This window comes from Pinus tabuliformis, chromosome 5_2 (genome assembly GCF_031772625.1).
Source record: "Pinus tabuliformis cultivar Carrire ecotype Pingquan chromosome 5_2, CPIR1, whole genome shotgun sequence".
Classification (NCBI taxonomy): domain Eukaryota; kingdom Viridiplantae; phylum Streptophyta; class Pinopsida; order Pinales; family Pinaceae; genus Pinus; species Pinus tabuliformis.
The window spans coordinates 184,358,136-184,378,086 of record NC_142306.1 but is presented as its reverse complement, the minus strand read 5'-3'; positions in this window follow the sequence as shown (position 1 = coordinate 184,378,086).

Here is a 19,951-nt window from a genome sequence, read left to right as displayed (position 1 = left end):
GAGATGGATGAAAAACATCCACTTTTTCAACTCTGAAAACATCAAGGTGGATGAAAAGCATAATGATCCAATCTGAATCAACTCTCCCTCTTGAGCCTCCCAAAAAAATATGAATTTGTATGCATTGAGATGTTTCCACTGCGATCATCCTTGATTCATAAATAAACTTGATTAGAAAAATATAAATATAAAACATGCAACCTATAAATTATACTAAATTAATATTTGTGATATTCTTTATATTGATTTTAAAACTTAGTACATTAAAACAATGTTAAAAAAATTGTTGTGTATATATATTCACCTAAGCACACCATACTCAATGAACTTGTATTTCATAAGCATACCATCGTTTTTTCTTCTATATTTTAATAATGCACCATCTTTAGTGTTATATACTCGCTCACAAGTATCAATGTTCTTATATGAATCAATGTAGTATAAATTTATGTTTTTTTAAGAAAACATTAAGTCGTCCTATTTAGACCATATTAGCACATCATGAGAGTGATGTGCTTCACAATGTAGTGTGTTGATTATGCATAATAATAGTATAAATGGTGTACTAAGGTATCTTTAAAAAGGTAATGAAACCAATAAATTAGAAAAACTTAGGAATAAGAAAATGGAATTCATATAGCTTAAGTTAATGCATCTATATTAAGAGAAACAAGTGTGTAGTCATTTATTTAAATGCACATGGAATATTACATAGCACAACATAATGGTGCTAGTAGTACATGCCAACCCACAACAATCTATAGGCACATCTAAAACTACAATTTAATACATAAAATGGAAGGGCAACACAATTATTAATGTGTTGCATCCTCCACACACACACCACCATTGTAAAACATATCCAAATTATGTTTAAGTTTAAGGTGTATGTGCTATAATTTGTAGCATAAGATAATGGTGCTAGTGAAATATGGAAGCACATTGTGGATCATGGGTAGATACAAAATGCTAGGTTTGTGCATCAATGTTAGGGGTTAGCAATGATAGAGGCCTCTTTACATAATCCAAGAATGCATCACTAATAAGGGAAACCTACCTTGTGCTTTATAATGTATGCATGTGGATATGATGCACCAATAGTGGTGCTCCATAACACCAGTTAGCACACTCACTATCTTAATAAATGCATGGACCAAAATTTTCCAAATAATTGGTGCACTTAGAATGTTGATGAGCATAAAATGCAATTTGAACTTTAATCACACCATCACGTAGTGTTAAAAAAATATGGTAGGCCACATTGATAGCATCAAAAAAATGTAAAAAAAAAAGGTGAAATATTCCATCAAATTAGGAAACTACAATGTGAAAACATAAATTAAGATGTAGCAAAGAAACTACTTGGTAATGACTCCTTGTCAAGGCATGGTTTCCATGTAAATAAAAAATTAAATTTCAAGAGTTATGAAAAATGTAAATATGAAATGCAATTTATTGTAAATGAAGATTGATTGTGACACTTTGTGATTTGGAAGTGCGGGACAACACAATATTGTATAGCAATAAAGAGCACCATTAATTGAAGGTGTTGGGAGCAATAGTGAATAGTGAAAATGAGAAATTAATTTAGTAATTTTTTTTACTTAAAATTTTTATTAGAGAAATTTTGAGGTAAAAAATGGACCTCAAAACATAAATGTGCAACCAAAATAACTTTATAAGAATCAATAGGATTCAAGATGATGATGTCAATCATGAGGGATGATTCACTATTTTTGGAGTAAAAAAAAAAAAACTACTTTTTCAAGTCATTTTTAAACTTATATCCCTCAAATTTTGAGCTAGAGCACTCGTTGGATGCAAAATTTAATTCCTCATCAAGGTCCATCTAAAGTATGCAACATGGATGCTCCTTGGATGAAGAATTAAAGAATTATATTTCACATCCATTGAGTACTCCGACTCAAAATTTGAGTAAAACCATAGAGAAATAAGTTGAAAAAACAGTTTTTCATTTTTTCCCTCTAAATTTTTGATGATGTAAAATAATGTTATTTTATTATTTCCACTATTATTTTATAATATTCCTTAAGAAACCTATTTTAAACCTTAAAATTTATCTAATGACAACAACGTACGCGTATCCTAATATAGTCATATTTAAGTTTAAGGTGTATGTGGTATAATTTGTAGCATAAGATAATGGTGCTAGTGAAATATGGAAGCACATTGTTGATCATGGGTAGATACAAAACGCTAGGTTTGTGCATCAATGTTAGGGGTTAGCAATGATAGAGGCCTCTTTACATAGTCCAAGAATGCATCACTAATAAGGGAAACCTACCTTGTGCTTTATAATGTATGCATGTGGATATGATGCACCAATAGTGGTGCTCCATAATACCCATTAGCACACTCACTATCTTAATAAATGCATGGACCAAAATTTTCCAAATAATTGGTGCACTTAGAATGTTGACGAGCATAAAATGCAATTTGAACTTTAATCACACCATCACGTAGTGTTAAAAAAATATGGTAGGCCACATTGATAGCATCCAAAAAATGTAAAAAAAAAAAAAAGTGAAATATCCCATCAAATTAGGAAACTACAATGTGAAAACATAAATTAAGATGTAGCAAAGAAACTACTTGATAATGACTCCTTGTCAAGGCATGGTTTCTATGTAAACAAAAAATTAAATTTCGGGAGTTACGAAAAATGTAAATATGAAATGCAATTTATTGTAAATGAAGATTGATTGTGACACTTTGTGATTTGGAAGTGCAGGACAACACAATATTGTATAGCGATAAAGAGCACCATTAATTGAAATTGTTGGGAACAATAGTGAATATTGAAAATGAGAAATTAATTTAGTAATTTTTTTTACTTAAAATTTTTATTAGAGAAATTTTGAGGTAAAAAATGGACCTCAAAACAAAAATGTGCAACCAAAATCAACTTTATAAGAATCAATAGGATTCAAGATGATGATGTCAATCATGAGGGATGATTCACTATTTTTGGAGTAAAAAAAAAAAACCCTACATTTTCAAGTCATTTTTAAACTTATATCCCTCAAATTTTAAGCTAGAGCACTCGTTGGATGCAAAATTTAATTCTTCATCAAGGTCCATCTAAAGTATGCAACATGGATGCCCCTTGGATGGAGAATTAAAGAATTAAATTTCACATCCATTGAGTGCTCCGACTCGAAATTTGAGTAAAACCATAGAGAAATAAGTTGAAAAAACAGTTTTTCATTTTTTCCCTCTAAATTTTTGATGATGTAAAATAACGTTATTTTATTATTTCCACTATTATTTTAAAATATTCCTTAAGAAACCTATTTTAAACCTTAAAATTTATCTAATGACAACAATGTACGCGTATCCTAATACAGTGATATTTAAGTTTAAGGTGTATGTGGTATAATTTGTAGCATAAGATAATGGTGCTAGTGAAATATGGAAGCACATTGTTGATCATGGGTAGATACAAAATGCTAGGTTTGTTCATCAATGTTAGGGGTTAGCAATGATAGAGGCCTCTTTACATAATCCAAGAATGCATCACTAATAAGGGAAACCTACCTTGTGCTTTATAATGTATGCATGTGGATATGATTCACCAATAGTGGTGCTCCATAACACCAATTAGCACACTCACTATCTTAATAAATGCATGGACCAAAATTTTCCAAATAATTGGTGCACTTAGAATGTTGACGAGCATAAAATGCAATTTGAACTTTAATCACACCATCACGTAGTGTTAAAAAAATATGGTAGGCCACATTGATAGCATCCAAAAAAATGTAAAAAAAGAAAAAGAAAAAAAAGTGAAATATCCCATCAAATTAGGAAACTATAATGTGAAAACATAAATTAAGATGCAGCAAAGAAACTACTTGGTAATGACTCCTTATCAAGGCATGGTTTCCATGTAAATAAAAAATTAAATTTTGGGAGTTACGAAAAATGTAAATATGAAATGCAATTTATTGTAAATGAAGATTGATTGTGACACTTTGTGATTTGGAAGTGCAGGACAACACAATATTGTATAGCGATAAAGAGCACCATTAATTGAAGGTGTTGGGAGCAATAGTGAATAGTGAAAAAGAGAAATTAATTTAGTAATTTTTTTTACTTAAAATTTTTATTAGAGAAATTTTGAGGTAAAAAATGGACCTCAAAACAAAAATGTGCAACCAAAATCAACTTTATAAGAATCAATAGGATTCAAGATGATGATGTCAATCATGAGGGATGATTCACTATTTTTGGAGTAAAAAAAAAAAAAAAACCTACATTTTCAAGTCATTTTTAAACTTATATCCCTCAAATTTTAAGCTAGAGCACTCGTTGGATGCAAAATTTAATTCTTCATCAAGGTCCATCTAAAGTATGCAACATGGATGCTCCTTGGATGGAGAATTAAAGAATTAAATTTCACATCCATTGAGTGCTCCGACTCGAAATTTGAGTAAAACCATAGAGAAATAAGTTGAAAAAACAGTTTTTCATTTTTCCCTCTAAATTTTTGATGATGTAAAATAACGTTATTTTATTATTTCCACTATTATTTTAAAATATTCCTTAAGAAACCTATTTTAAAACTTAAAATTTATCTAATGACAACAATGTACGCGTATCTAATACAGTGATATTTAAGTTTAAGGTGTATGTGGTATAATTTGTAGCATAAGATAATGGTGCTAGTGAAATATGGAAGCACATTGTTGATCATGGGTAGATACAAAACGCTTGGTTTTTGCATCAATGTTAGGGGTTAGCAATGATAGAGGCCTCTTTACATAATCCAAGAATGCATCACTAATAAGGGAAACCTACCTTGTGCTTTATAATGTATGCATGTGGATATGATGCACCAATAGTGGTGCTCCATAACACCAATTAGCACACTCACTATCTTAATAAATGCATGGACCAAAGTTTTCCAAATAATTGGTGCACTTAGAATGTTGACGAGCATAAAATGCAATTTGAACATCACGTAGTGTTAAAAAAATATGGTAGGCCACATTGATAGCATCCAAAAAAAAATGTAAAAAAAAGAAGTGAAATATCCCATCAAATTAGGAAACTACAATGTGAAAACATAAATTAAGATGTAGCAAAGAAACTACTTGGTAATGACTCCTTGTCAAGGCATGGTTTCCATGTAAATAAAAAATTAAATTTCGGGAGTTACGAAAAATGTAAATATGAAATGCAATTTATTGTAAATGAAGATTGATTGTGACACTTTGTGATTTGGAAGTGCAGGACAACACAATATTGTACAACGATAAAGAGCACCCTTAATTGAAGGTGTTGGGAGCAAAAGTGAATAGTGAAAATGAGAAATTAATTTAGTAATTTTTTTTACTTAGAATTTTTATTAGAGAAATTTAGAGGTAAAAAAGGGACCTCAAAACAAAAATGTGCAACCAAAATCAACTTTATAAGAATCAATAGGATTCAAGATGACGATGTCAATCATGAGGGATGATTCACTATTTTTGGAGTAAAAAAAAAAAAAAAACTACATTTTCAAGCCATTTTAAAACTTATATCCCTATGTTTTTACTCAAATTTTGAGCTAGAGCACTTGTTGGATGCAAAATTTAATTCCATCTAAAGTATGCAACATGGATGCTCCTTGGATGAAGAATTAAAGAATTAAATTTCACATCCATTGAGTGCTCCGACTAAAAATTTGAGTAAAACCATAGAGAAGTAAGTTGAAAAAACAGTTTTTCATTTTTCCCTCTAAATTTTTGATGATGTAAAATAATGTTATTTTATTATTTCCACTATTATTTTATAATATTCCTTAAGAAACCTATTTTAAACCTTAAAATTTATCTAATAACAACAATGTACGTTTATCCTAATACAATCATATAATTATAAATATAGTGCAAAGTTTATTTATTTAATAACTTATATGTTTTACAAAATTAAAATCGTCTTTTTTAATTTAATTCTACTAATAAGTATTGTGTATCATAACACATTAGTGTGTTATATATTTAATTAACATCATCAAATTATTTTGATAAAATAACCCTTTTTACAACATTTAAATTTCTTTTTACATGACCATGAAATTTTACTTCTTTGTATCAGGATGCACTAGTGTTGTTATATGTGTAGTATTCTCCACAAGAATATTGTTTAAAAAACCATTATTTTACAAAAATTTAGTGTGACTTGAGATTTCTTTTATTTAAAACTAATATGATAAGTATGTGTAACACTTTTTTTTTTTAAATATTTTACTTTAAAATTGTTTTTTATATAATGGACCATCTTTCCAATTGTTATTTGTAACATTAATAAGAGAACAAAATATATAAACACATCATTATATGTATTATTAAAATACAATGTCATGTCTATTTATTTTTAGGTGTTATAGATATAAAACTTCTACTAAAACTTATGCTTACTTGTCTCCACTATAAACCTCCACTAAAGATGGAATATAGAAAAAATACTTCCACAAAACCCTTTTCTTCCATATATGGAACAATAGGATATTTTTTTATATTATTCCATAGTTATATCAAAATATCTTAAAGTCATTTGGAAGATATGAAATAGGAAAAAAATGTTAATCGAAAAATAAGGCTTAAAACCTTTATTTCTCAAATATTTAAATAAATAAAAAAATATATCCATTACTCATTGCATAACTTTTAGGATAAAACTCTCCTACCATATTTGAAAGAGAAATAAATAATATATATATATGATAAAGATAAAAATAACCATTATGATCTTAATGGTTTCAACTAATTATAAAACTAAGATAGAAAAAATTTAATATTGAAATGGTTGGATTTTTGCTCGAACAAGGGTTTAAAAATTAACACTAATAAAGGGATTTTTTATAATAGCAAATAATTATAGTGTTAAAAACCAGAATTGAAATCATAGTTTTACCAACCATTTAGTTTCAAAAGTTCCTATAAGAAAAATATTTAACATAGTGGCTGTACCATAGGTTGCCATTAAAACCACAAAGCAGACATAATGTGGACCACAATAATCCCCGATGCCTTCGCAAATGTGTAAAGGAATTTAAAACAAAAAGTCGTTACCATGAGTGTCATACCACGCGACAACGAATGTATGACTGAACGTGAAACATGTACACTGCATACCCCACCTGGAAAACTCAATTTCTTGATGAATTACAAGTAGTAAAATGTCTCATTGATCGGTAGTGGGTGGTTGGAATAAATTTATTATTTTTTATTTGTTTTAATTTTTTTTTTTTAAGGGATATGGTGATAAGGATAATGTTTTTTTTTTTTAATAAGATTGAGTTATTTTTTGAGATAGAGTTTTTTTTTTAAGGATTGGGAAGAATTTGATTTTTATTCCTTTATAAGTTATTATTTTACTTTATTTGTAACGTATTAGATATTTTGTTGGTGTTATAGTGGTAGTTATCAAGTTATTGGATATACTTTAGTTGTTATAGTGGTTGTCACTAGGTTTGTGGGCTATTGGATATATTCATGGTGTTATAGTGATAGTGGTAAAAAAATCAAACAAAATGCAAGTTAAATAGCAAAATAAAACAAGTGTAATACGTGGCGTTGCTCCTTAGTACATGCCTCTTATGCAAAAAAAAAAGAAGTTATTGTAACTAAGATAAAACAAATACTACAATATTTAAAAAATATATATTTAGGCTATAAATAGGAAACTTGGGGTCATAAATATATTGGAAATTGCTTAGCACCGATCTCTTATGCAAAAGGTAAGAAGTTATTGTAACTAAGATAAAACAAATACTACGATATTTCAAAAAAAATTAAGCTATAAATAGGAAAAAATAATATTATTATTTTTTAAACTTATTGCAGTCATAAAGATATTGGATGCTCTAAGAAAGGTAAAAATTATTTATAGTTTGTTGATTACTTATCGTTTAAGGGTTGTCCTAATTACCAATTCCACCAATTCACACACAAAATAATGTTTAATGAAATAAAATTTGGTTGATAGATTTTTTTTTTCCATTTTAATAATTATTTTTTCTTGCTTTTGAAAATAGATTTGTTCAATGAGTGGTGAATAATATCATGTGATGAGACGAAAGAAAATATTTATGATGCATTACTTACTATATTATAAGTTTTTTAAAATGTTAAACTTATGTTTGAATTGTATGTTTTTTTATTGATATGAAAATATATTTATATGCCATGATGCTAGCGAATGATTTAATGAATTGAATTAACCCTTTATGATATATATAAAAGAAAGAATATAAACAATTACTTCAAATTATTTAGATAATTTCCACACTACAACCATAATAATAATAAAAACATAAAGTAAAATTATTCTAAATCGCTCAAAAATAAGTGTACATATTAATATGTGCTCTGTATGCTATTCATGAAATGTAATATAATAAAGTGTGAAATAAATAATAATAATATTCATTCATATTCTATCTAATTTAGTCTTGATGATGGACCCCCTTTGGGGTTTGAAACGTCGACAGAATGAACACGAAACTGTGGATAATCTGGATCATGCCACTGCAAAAAACTACCACAGAAGCTTAAAATCTAAAATAATAATAATTTCATAACAATATTAATTTCTCAAAATTAACATTTGGAAAATTTGTAAACATTGTGCAACTATGCAAAAGTAACCCTCATAAAATTTGTTGTAACCTTGAAATCATGTGAACTACTTTTGTCCTCTCTTTCACAAGTCTTATTGGCCTTGTTGTAAGTTTTTGAAAGGACTTCATGTGAACTACTTTTGTCCTTTCTTTCACAAGCTTTATTGGTCTTGTTGTAAGTTTTTGAAAGGACTTTTGCTTACATTTTTGTCTAGTACTATCACTCTTGTTGTAAGTTTTTGAAAGGCCCTTTACTTGCATTTTTGTCTCTTGTCTTTAAGAAGTACTACTTAATAGTTACTATTGGTCTTGTTGACAAGAAGTACTACTTAATAATTACTATTGGTCTTGTTGTAAGTTTTGGAAGGACCCTTTATTTATTTGGTTGTAAATTTCTGAAATTTCTTTAATTAATTTTTTGCTAAAACTTGATTGTCCTAAAATATTTGTTCTTTTTAAGATTTCCAATAGCTTCATAATCCTTCATAAAGTTGTTTTTTATTTAACCCAACTAATTCATTTTTTTGGCATTTTTCTAGTAATTGTGATGACCACATAGGATCTCAAAAAAGTGAAAGATTATACTTTATAAAGAATGTCAAGTGGTCATTAGTTTTTGGAACATTTTAGATTTAAATTTTAAAATAGTTAAAAGAATAATTGCAAAGTAATAAGCCTTGGGTTGAAGATTATGTATTCAATTTTCAAAACAATCTATAAAATTGATATTTAAAATTTGAAAATTGCAAATTGTATATTTTCAAATTTCATTTGCTTTAATAAAAATAAGTAAATATTTTCATTTAAAAAAATAATATGCAAAATAACAAAAATACGGCGCACAATGTGAGATTTAATATGAGCTTCACATGAGAAAAACTCCACACAATGAAACATGTTTTTACATCTAGCACGTCTTATTTAAATTCTTATTTGCTTTAAGAAAACAAATTATACACGTCTATAACTAAATTGCTTACCTGCTACACGAAACAAGAAGACTGAAGCTCGTATATGGAGCGTAGCGAAAACGGAGCTGGAGGGTTTCGAAGTGGGTGCTAGGGTTTTCTGGTTTATTGCAAGTCCTAGTACTGTGACGGAGGCTTCCACAGTGGTAATCTAACCATGATCGTTATTGTGCTTTTCACGTGCCTCTTGTGTTTCCTTAACTAGTCATTTTATTGTTTTCTCCACCTGTTCTCGGGCTCGAGACGTGGTCAACACATGGTATCAGACCAAAAGAATCCTATTAACTTTTACCCTTTCTTCCTGGGGTTATTTTCCATTGTTTTCACAGTCAGAGGTTGGGGAACAACCACGGTTTTACCTGGGAATTCCGTTTGGACTTTTTGCAGCCGTTAGGGTTTGTTATCGACGAACGCGACGGATAGGGATAGTTTTTTACTATCCTCTCTAGGAGCTTTGAAGTCTTCACTTGGGGTCAACGACTGTCAGGGGTTCGCCGGGGATTCTTGGAACAACAACCGACTCATCTAAACGTCGTTGGGTTTATGCATGGATGTGATTCTGCTTGACTATTCATCCGACATCTTGGCCCCATCGGATATCTGGGTAGAAGATAAACACACGTCGAGTGTGGGGAATGTATCGGAAACAACGCTTCTACCGAATGTGTAGGTTGTCGAACTTTCCTCATTAATGGAAGACATGGAAGTAACCCTCCAAGGATTAGGTTTCTCTCAACCGGTAGTCGCGGTGTTGGAAGGCCTGTTATGTCTGGGTGAGGGTACTGACTCACCTTTTCTTACTATCCCGTCACCTTCGAAATTGCAGACCTGGGCACATGCTCAGTAGAGTACCGAATCTCTTCATGTCTGCATGGGTGTGACTACGGTGGGGGTTTGTGGAACGACACTGGAGTTGCGGGGTTTTTTGTCTCATTCCCATAGAGATCTTGGGATTGCACACGACGATTTTTCCCACCTGGTTTTTTCCTCAATCACTCACTCCTCGGGGTTCTTTGATGGCATCTCCAGACAAGACATAGGGTCAGAAGAAAACACGGTCTGGGACTCGGATGAAAACCTTTAGGTAGATGGAGCACATGTTGGGTTGTGTTATATTCTTTCCACTACTAGCCGACGTAGTTAACTGACCCCTTCGTTGCGCCGATTGCGTAGCGGGGGGGGGGGTCACATGGGGTTTGATGGGTGCAGGTAACCCCACTCTATGGGATCCGTGGCAGCGCCCTAGGAAATTTTGTTTTTGGACCTTATGTTAGGTTGGGTGGACCTACCTATGGTTTTGTGCATGATTTTCGCACATGGTTTTGGACGCGATGGTTTTCGGTCCATGGTTTTGGACGTGATGGTTTTTCGGTCCACCCTTAAGCTCGCTAAACAGACCTGGGGGGGGGGGAGATCAAAGCTATCAAAGATTCAGGAGCGTGGACAACTTCTTGTTTTCAAGGCTGGTATAAGCATGGCCCAAGTTGGGCTGACGGAGAACACGGTTTTGGTGGGCAAGGTCCATGGCCGTAATTACACCCTGACAAGATTAAAAAAATGGATTGCAGAGGTTTGGGGGAACCTGATGGAGCATCTCCCTGCCATCATCACAATGTCAAGGGGTTGATTCGCCCTCATGTTTTCACAATCGGAACCGGTGGATTGGGTCTTGACTCGATACTGGCACATAGAAATGACTCCAGTCCTGCTTAAACATTTGTCATCGTTGTTTAACCCTGAGAAGGAAAAAATGGTAGTAGGACCGATTTGGGTGCGTCTTCCTGGACTCCCTCTCCAATTCTGGGCAGAGGACATTTTTTGGTGCATTGGTGATGACATGGGAGCATACCTGGACCATGACATATCTTATCAGGATACAGGCTGCATGGAAATTGCAAGAATTTTAGTGCACTTATACACACGGGAAGAACTGGTGGAGAGTTATCGGCTAGAGATGGGTGAGATCACCAGGTGGCAAATCTTAGACTATGAGGGCATACCCTTTTGTTGCAGGCGATGCTACAAGGTTGGACACTTGTACAAAGATTGCCCTCTGCTCTCTGGGAAACAACTAATCCCCTGAGGTCTCTGGTATCGACAAGCACCCAAACGACGGAGGTGGAGGTTTCTTCTTGTTGGTCCTTCCTGGTGTTCTTGTTCCGACCAGGACGTTTCTAGGGTGACGCCTTCATAGATGGAATTTGGGACCTCTGCGGCTCCAACCACCAGATCACGCTCCGGAGAATCAACTCCTTTTTCAGGTACTCTTCCCTCCTCTCCTTTGTTTTCTCATAATGGTTTGTTATCTGATATTGCATCTGCTTCTGTGTTTATTTTGGGTCCGGGCACTGGGGTTAGCAATCTGTGTTCTTTAAATTGTCCAATGGTATCAGCTCCTCCTCTTCCCCTAAGCTCCTCCTCGACCATTACTCCAGATGCCCCTCCTATGGCTTTCATAGGCAACCCTAGCTCTAGTGGTTCTCACCGCTACAACCTGCGATCCTTACCTATTTGTTAGACCAATTCCTTCGGCCTTGATGAGGACCCCCTCCCATCCTTACCTTTGAATCCCCCTAGGGGAAGATAATCCCACTTATCCAAAGCCATCAGGCGGGCTGGCATTGAGGTGGCCTCGGGTATTCTGTCTCCCATTGATCAGGTCCTTAGAGCAAAGGGAAACCCTGCAAATGTTATCCCATGAAGTGCCTCTCTTTCAATTGCAGGGGTTTGGCCAGCGCGAACAAAAAACTGGTGCTAAAAAGGTTATGCTATTCGGAGCGATTGGATGTAATTTTTCTGCAAGAAACTCTTGGGGAAGGGAGCTCCATAAACAATGTGTTCATGAAAATCCTACCAAATTGGGTTTTTCATTTTTTGGATGTAAGAGGGCGTTCGGGAGGTTGTGCCCTATGATATAACAAAATATCGATAAGTTCGGATAATGTTTGGGGAGGGGAGGGTTACCTGGGTGTTGATATCACCTCAGCAGATATCAACATTCCCCTCGCCTCATCAACACCTACGGGCCTTGCCATAATAAGGAATTTTTTTGGGAAAGACTCTTGGAAGTTGATTTCATGTAAGCTGAAAATTTGATCATTGGAGGTGATCTAAATTTCTCTTTAGGGCTGGCGGAATCCTGGGGTAACAGGGCCCAGATCGACCCCTTAACGGCCTACTTTGAAGTATTGTTGGATTTTCATGACCTCCTGAATATTGAAACAACAAATCTATTGCCAACTTGGAGGAATAGAAGGACTGGGGAGGATGCTTTGTCCAGAAGACTGGATCGTTTCCTCATAAGGGATCCTTTGTTATCCAGACTGGATCACATTCATCAATGGGTGGGATCAAGGGGGCAATCAGACCCTTCCCTGATTTTCTTGGAGATTAAGGATGCCAACCATAAACCCCACTCACCTTTTAAGTTCAATTCGGCTTGGCTTACTGAAGCAGAATTTCACAAATTAGTAAGAGAAAATTTGACTCATTGTAGCCCTGATAACAATCCTCCCCAGTCGAGGTTATTGCAAACAACTTGGCCCATTTAAAATCGAAAACCATAAACTGGGAAAGGATCAAGCATCAAAAGGATGAGGTAGATCTTAAAAGGATTGAAGGGGTCCTCAAACAATTGGAAAACAGAGGGATTTCCAGTTATGCAACCACTAATTCAAAGGAACAATTAATCAAACTAGAAATGGAAAATATTAGACCGTTGAGACAGAAAGAGGAAACTTGGCACTTAAAAAGAGGAGCGCTTTAGTTAAAGGCGGGGGATGAGAACTCCAAGTTCTTTCAACAATATGTCAGAGGGAGAAAGTCCATCAATGAGATCTAGGAATTGCAAGATAACTCATGCAGAGAGGCTAGTACTTTTCATCATCTTGCTGATATGGGAATGTGTCATTTCTCACATATTTTCAAGGCGCCTAAGGGTGCCATCCTCCCCGAGATCCTCCGCATCGTTGAGGTTCTCCCTGGATTTGTTGAGATGGAAGAATTGGAGGCTTTAAACGAGCCTACTTCGCTAGGGGAATTGGAAGTAGCACCGAAATGCTTCAATAGGGACAAAATCCCGGGGTCGGATGGGTGGCCCATGGAATTCTACAGCACTTTTATTGAGCTCATAGGGTCAGAACTTCTCTTGGCCATTGAGGAATGCATAATTACAGGCATGATGCATGAGGGATTTAACTCGACCTTCCTAGCCCTCATCCCTAAAGTTGACAAATCCCTCAATTTTGACGACTATCGAGCCATATCCCTCTACAACTGTATCTACAAAATTATATCCAAAATCATTTCCTTTCATGTAAAACAAATATTATCTAGGATGACTTCTGAGGAACAATTTACTTTCTTCAACCACTGTTAGATCCATGAAGCCATTGGGACCGCTCAGGAAGGCCTCCACTCGATGAAGAAACAGAACACAAAGTCCCTTATCCTCAATATCGGTCTTTCCAAAGCCTTTGATCGGGCTAGCTGGTCTTATCTGCATCTCATCCTCACTCATATTGGTTTCCCTCATTCCTTCATTAACTGGATCATGTGTTGTTTCTCTTCTGCTTCCTATAGTATTCTCATCAATGGGGCTGCTTCTGGTTTTTTTCATGCTGAACATGGGCTGAGACAGGGATGCCCTCTATCCCCCCTGCTTTTTCTGTTGATCATGGAAGGTCTAAGTGATAAAAAATGCTCGCTCTGTTGGAGCTTTGGGGGGAGTCTTGATATCAAACATGACATCTCTCTCTCATCTATTGTTTGTAGACGATGTTCTTATTTTTTTAAATGGATCTTTCCATGACTCCTCTTATTTCAAGAACATTCTATCACTATTTTTTAAAGCTACAGGTATGGACCCTAATTATGACAAATCCACCATCATTTTTGTGTCATGCCTTCAAAACGAGGATAGGTATGCGTTACGGGATTTTGATTTTGTAAGACAAGAGTTGGATTCTGGCCTTAAATATCTTGGGTTCAGGCTGAAGCCAAATGGGTATCACATCGCTGACTGGTCTTGGATTATTGCAAAAATTGAAAGCCGCATAAAAATCTAGCAACAACGATGGCTCTCCAGAGCTAGCATGCTTACTTTGATGAAATCTGTGTTGGAGGCCATTCCAGTTTACTGGATGACTCTTGCCTGGATTCCTAAAGGTATTCTCAATAGGATACAATAGATTTGTTGTAGATTCCTATGGCGGGGTCAAAATGTGGGGCGGAAATTTGCTTGGGTCCACTGGGACAGGATTGGAAAGCCAAAAAAATGGGGTGGATGGGGAATAAAGGATCTCCATCTTTTTGCAAAGGCTCTGGTGGCCAAGATGGGCTGGAAAATTATCAAATCTGAGCCTATGGAAAGAGGTGGTCTATTTTAAGTATATCCATCCCCTTTCAATAATTGATTGGATTCACAGACCCTGCTAGTCGTTACTTTATGCTTCCATCATCTGGAAGGCCATTACCCAATCTTTAAGTATAATCAAGGATGGTTTGGCATGGAGTATCGGAAATGGCGAACAGGTTAGAATATGCATTGATGCCTGGTCTGGTTGTGGCAATGCTCACATTCTTCTGAGGGCTTTGAGACAATTTCTTTCAGGAACCAATATCACCTAGATTGCTCAAATTGTCAAGGTTGGGCATCCTCCCTGGGCTTCGCAACAATGGTTGGACTATAGGATCCTAGGTATATTGGATAGATGGAGTAGAGTCTAGCACAAACTCATTGGTGCGTTGGAGGAAGCCAACATCAGAATATCAGGGTGAGAGGACGAGATCATTTGGGCCCCTGCTCCTCATGGTAGGTACTCCCCTAAAGATGGATACACGACCCTTATGAATGCACATGATATGGGAATTATTTGTTGGTGCTGGCGCCAACTTTGGAAACTAAAAGATCCTCATAAATCGCAAATGTTCATGTGGTGTATCATCTCGAACAAGGTTCCAACAGAGTTAAACCTTATGAAACGAGCTTTCCAAGGTCCCTCCAGATGTTGCCTTTGCCATACTAACGTCAAGGATACAGATCATTTATTTCTCCACTGTACAATTACCGCTCAAGTTTGGTGCTCCATTATTAACTCCCTCAACATGAAGAAGAAATGGGAGGGACAAGACATTGAAGAAACATGGCTTCGTCAGTGGTCTGAGGCTCCCTCTCAAAAAGCAAGGAATCTCCCTCTGATTGTTTGCTGGGGCATTTGGTTAAATAAGAAACGCCATATATTTCAAAATTCTCAAATCAACCGGTCCATCACCTATAACAATATTGTTTCCATCTACAACCTAATACTTGACTCTCCCGATTGTCAGCATTCTCGGGTCATCACACCTGAAAGTGTTGATAAAAGCTCTCCCTGGGCTTATTTTGATTGCTCGGCATAGGCCGTGAGTTGTTGGGGAGGGGGGGGGGGGGTTGTTCTCCACATAAACGAGCACCTTTCTTTCATAATCAAAGTGAGGCTAGGGAGGGGCACAAATAAATTTGCAGCGCTAAACAATTTAAGACACCTTCTTCATTTTGCCCTAGAACAAAATTGTCACAAGATACATATTTTTGAAGATTCACAACTTGTTATAAATTGGATCAACGATGCATATCACTGTCACTTGCACACACTCAGGGATGCACTGGATGATTTCATCACTCTAAATCACATTTTGATTTTATTGTATGCTTGATCTGTATCTTGGGGGGAGGCCCCCAAGGTTGAAATGGATCTTGTGGGGGGGGGGGGGTTGGTGGGCAAGATCTGAAGAATTGCAATTCTAGAAAGAAAATAATAGAACACACAATAAACAAAACCACAAAGAAACTTTTTATTAAAATCGATAATAACTATAAAGGCTACATTGTGGCCGACAATCTGTCATTTTATAAAATGCGACTTGTTACTTATAGTCTTTTTTAGTTACAATACCATGGGTCAAATCCATGGGTAAATGAATATCATGGGTGGATATCACAATACCACGGGTCAATTCCATGGGTGAATGAATACCATGGGTGGATGTCACAATACCATGGGCAAATACCATGGGTGAATGAATACCATGGGTGGATGTCACTTACAATACCATGGGTAAATTCCATGGGTGGATGAATAACATGGGTTGATGAATACCATGGGTTGATGCCATTTTCTATTCAGGTCATTCCTCCCTCCTTAAGAAGCAATGGTCCCCATTGCGTGAAGTTCCCTCCTGGGAAGCCTTTGTTGAATATGAAGAGCCATTGAAAAGAAGGGTTTTATGTGGTTAAACCATAACCATGATGAATGAAGATTCGAGGATAGAGATACCCTGTAATGCTTGTGACCAACTGTGATACTGACAATGTGCATCCTAGAAAATGGACTTCGATGAAGTGTGGGTTTGTGGATGACCCATAACCATGATGAATGAAGATCCGAGGATAGAGATACCCTATAATGCTTGTGACCAACTGTGATACTGATAGTGTGCGACCTAGCAAATGGACATCGATGAAGTGTGGGTTTGTGGATGACCCATAACCATGACAAACGAAGATATGAGGATAGAGATACCATGTAATTCTTATAACCAACCGTGATGCTAACAGCGTGCGGCCTAGCAAATGGACTTCGATGACAAGGATTTTGTGCGATTGACCCATAGCCGTGATGTTGGTTGCTGATAAAGTAGCAGGTGCCTACATAGCCTGGGGTGGGAGGGCACATCTCCAAAGAACCCAAGCTGAATGCTATTACGCTGAAAGTGATGAATGTGAAGCAGGTGCCTACTAAAGCGGGGTGGGAGGACACGTCTCCAAAGGGAACCCGCTCTGAGGGCTGCTCCGGAATTAAAATGGACATAACTCAGTCAATATAACTCAGAATATTTATTATAACATGTTTTTGGAAACAGAAGGACCATCTTGCATCTTCCCATATATTGGAAATCCTTATCTGGACATTCTAGAATCTCATATTTGTGCTACAACTTTTCTACCATCACAAAAGTTATGAAAAAATAGATGATTTTAAATCAACGATATCTCCCACATCCGAACTCTGATTCGACCCATTTTTTTTGAAATTGGGTGATTTTGCAAGAGGAGCTCAGATCTGCAATCATTGTTCTAAAATTCAGCATAGAAACTGCAATAAATGATAGGAGAGTCGCTATCCACTAGTTGCCGTCAGAAAATATTCTACAACATAGCTGATTTTAAATCAACGATATCTCCCACATCCGAACTTCGATTCGGTCGAATTTTATTTTGAATTTTGGTATTTTTTCGCAAGGAATCCAGATCTGTAATTTGTTTTTGTAAATTTTGTACCCAATGTTTCAAATCTGATCTGCAAACTCACCACCCAAACAAAAATTCCTGAAAATAATAATAATAATAATAATAATTCTTGTTTGGCCCAAGAAAATGCTCTGTGGTGGACGTAGCACATGCCTGGATTTTGTTGAATATTGCTGAAAATTTTGAAACTGAAATATGCATCAAACCCTCATTCCCATGGAATCATAACCTGCTCCGATACCACTTGTTGGAAATCACGATTGTCTTTAGACCAAAACCTGTAGGGAAAGGAATGAGATCATTGATCGTCTTTCCAAAGATGTTGCACAACTGAACAGGGGGAATGGAAAATTCAGGAATTCAGAGATGGTGCATTTTTCCTCTTTTTCCATCGTCCATTCATCGAGCTCGATGGGAATCTTTCGGAATGATCCTCATGATCATTCCAAGGATTTTTTTGCTTTTTTTCTTACTCAGTTTTATGGACTCCTTATGGATTATGTTAATACTGCTTAATACTTTATGCAATTTTATGATGATATCTGTAAATATTGTAATTAACAATCATTGCTCTGTTTCACAAGAGATTGCATCTCATACATTGAAACAGATTGCATCTCATACATGTTGAAGATACAACATGTAATTTTCTTAAGTTATTTAATGAAAATTGGGTTTTTTTCGTTAGAGAAAAAACACAAATCTAAAATATTTATTAATAACTTTATTATAAAGAAATTAAAATAAAAATAAATAAAAAGACAACCTAACTAATAGATATTTTGTTTTTTTTTGTCTAAATCCCATGATAGAATTTTTACAAGCATAAGAATTTCTACAAAAGATTGCGAATTTTCATTGTTTAAAATGTTTTTTTGAATGCATATATAGATTGAGCACGATAAAAAAACATTTGGAACACTTGAATTCTACAAAATCTACCTAACAAAATCCCTGGAAAATTACTCCAATAATCTAAAATTTGAAAACATATGATAAAAGTAAAAAAAACCCTTCTTATAAACTACCATTTAATTATTTTAAATAGCATAATTTTTTCAAAAAATAAATAATGATTATACTTATTTATTAGTAAAAAAATAAATTAGAATTAATTTTTCCAATAAACAATTTAACTATAATTAATTTGGTAATATTAAAATATTTTTGTTTTAATAATTAAAAAAAAAAATCTATATTATACTATTTAGATTTTATTGAGAAAACATGGTTTATTTTTTTTTAAATTTAAAAATTACCAATTTAAACCATGTTATAGTATAATAATGATTTCTGCAATAATTTAGGTTATTGTGTAATAATGATTGCAACTAAATAAGTATATTTGGCAAATAAATAGTTTTTTAAGAATTTATATTTTTTAATATATATGTCTGACATAAATTAAACCTCATAAAAAGTTGTCCTATATGTAAAAACACCATTTGAATGGCCACAAAAAGGCCATTAATCTCATAAAAACTGTCTTATGCGGAAAAATAAAATTTGAATGGCCACAAAAAGCCCATTAATCTCATAAAAATTGTCTTATGCGGAAAAATAAATTTTGAATGGTCACAGAAAGCCCATTAATCTCATAAAAATTGTCTTATGTGGAAAAATAAATTTTGAATGGCCATAAAAAGTCAATGGGCTTTTGAGTAAAAAGCAATAAGATGATTTGTGATGAATATTATCTTGATAATGAAAAAGCTCACCTCTTTAAAGTGTTTATTAATAATGGTTATAGTATATGTTAGGGTTGTAAAGCTTTTTAATACGAAAAGAGGTTTTAAGAAGAGGTGGGATCGATCTTTCGGGGTTCATCTTCTTTTTATTCAAGGGATCACAGATAAAATCGCGAGGATCCTGAAAAAAACATAATATTCCTTATTCTTTTAGATCCTTTCACACTATTCGAAATTCTCTTCATTCAGCCAAGGATCTTATTAACCCCAAGGATGGGAAGGGTGTTTATAAGATTCCTTGTTTGTGTGGGACTCTTATATTGGTGAGACCGGTCGGTCAATAAATCAAAGGATTTGTGAGCATGCTGCAGACATA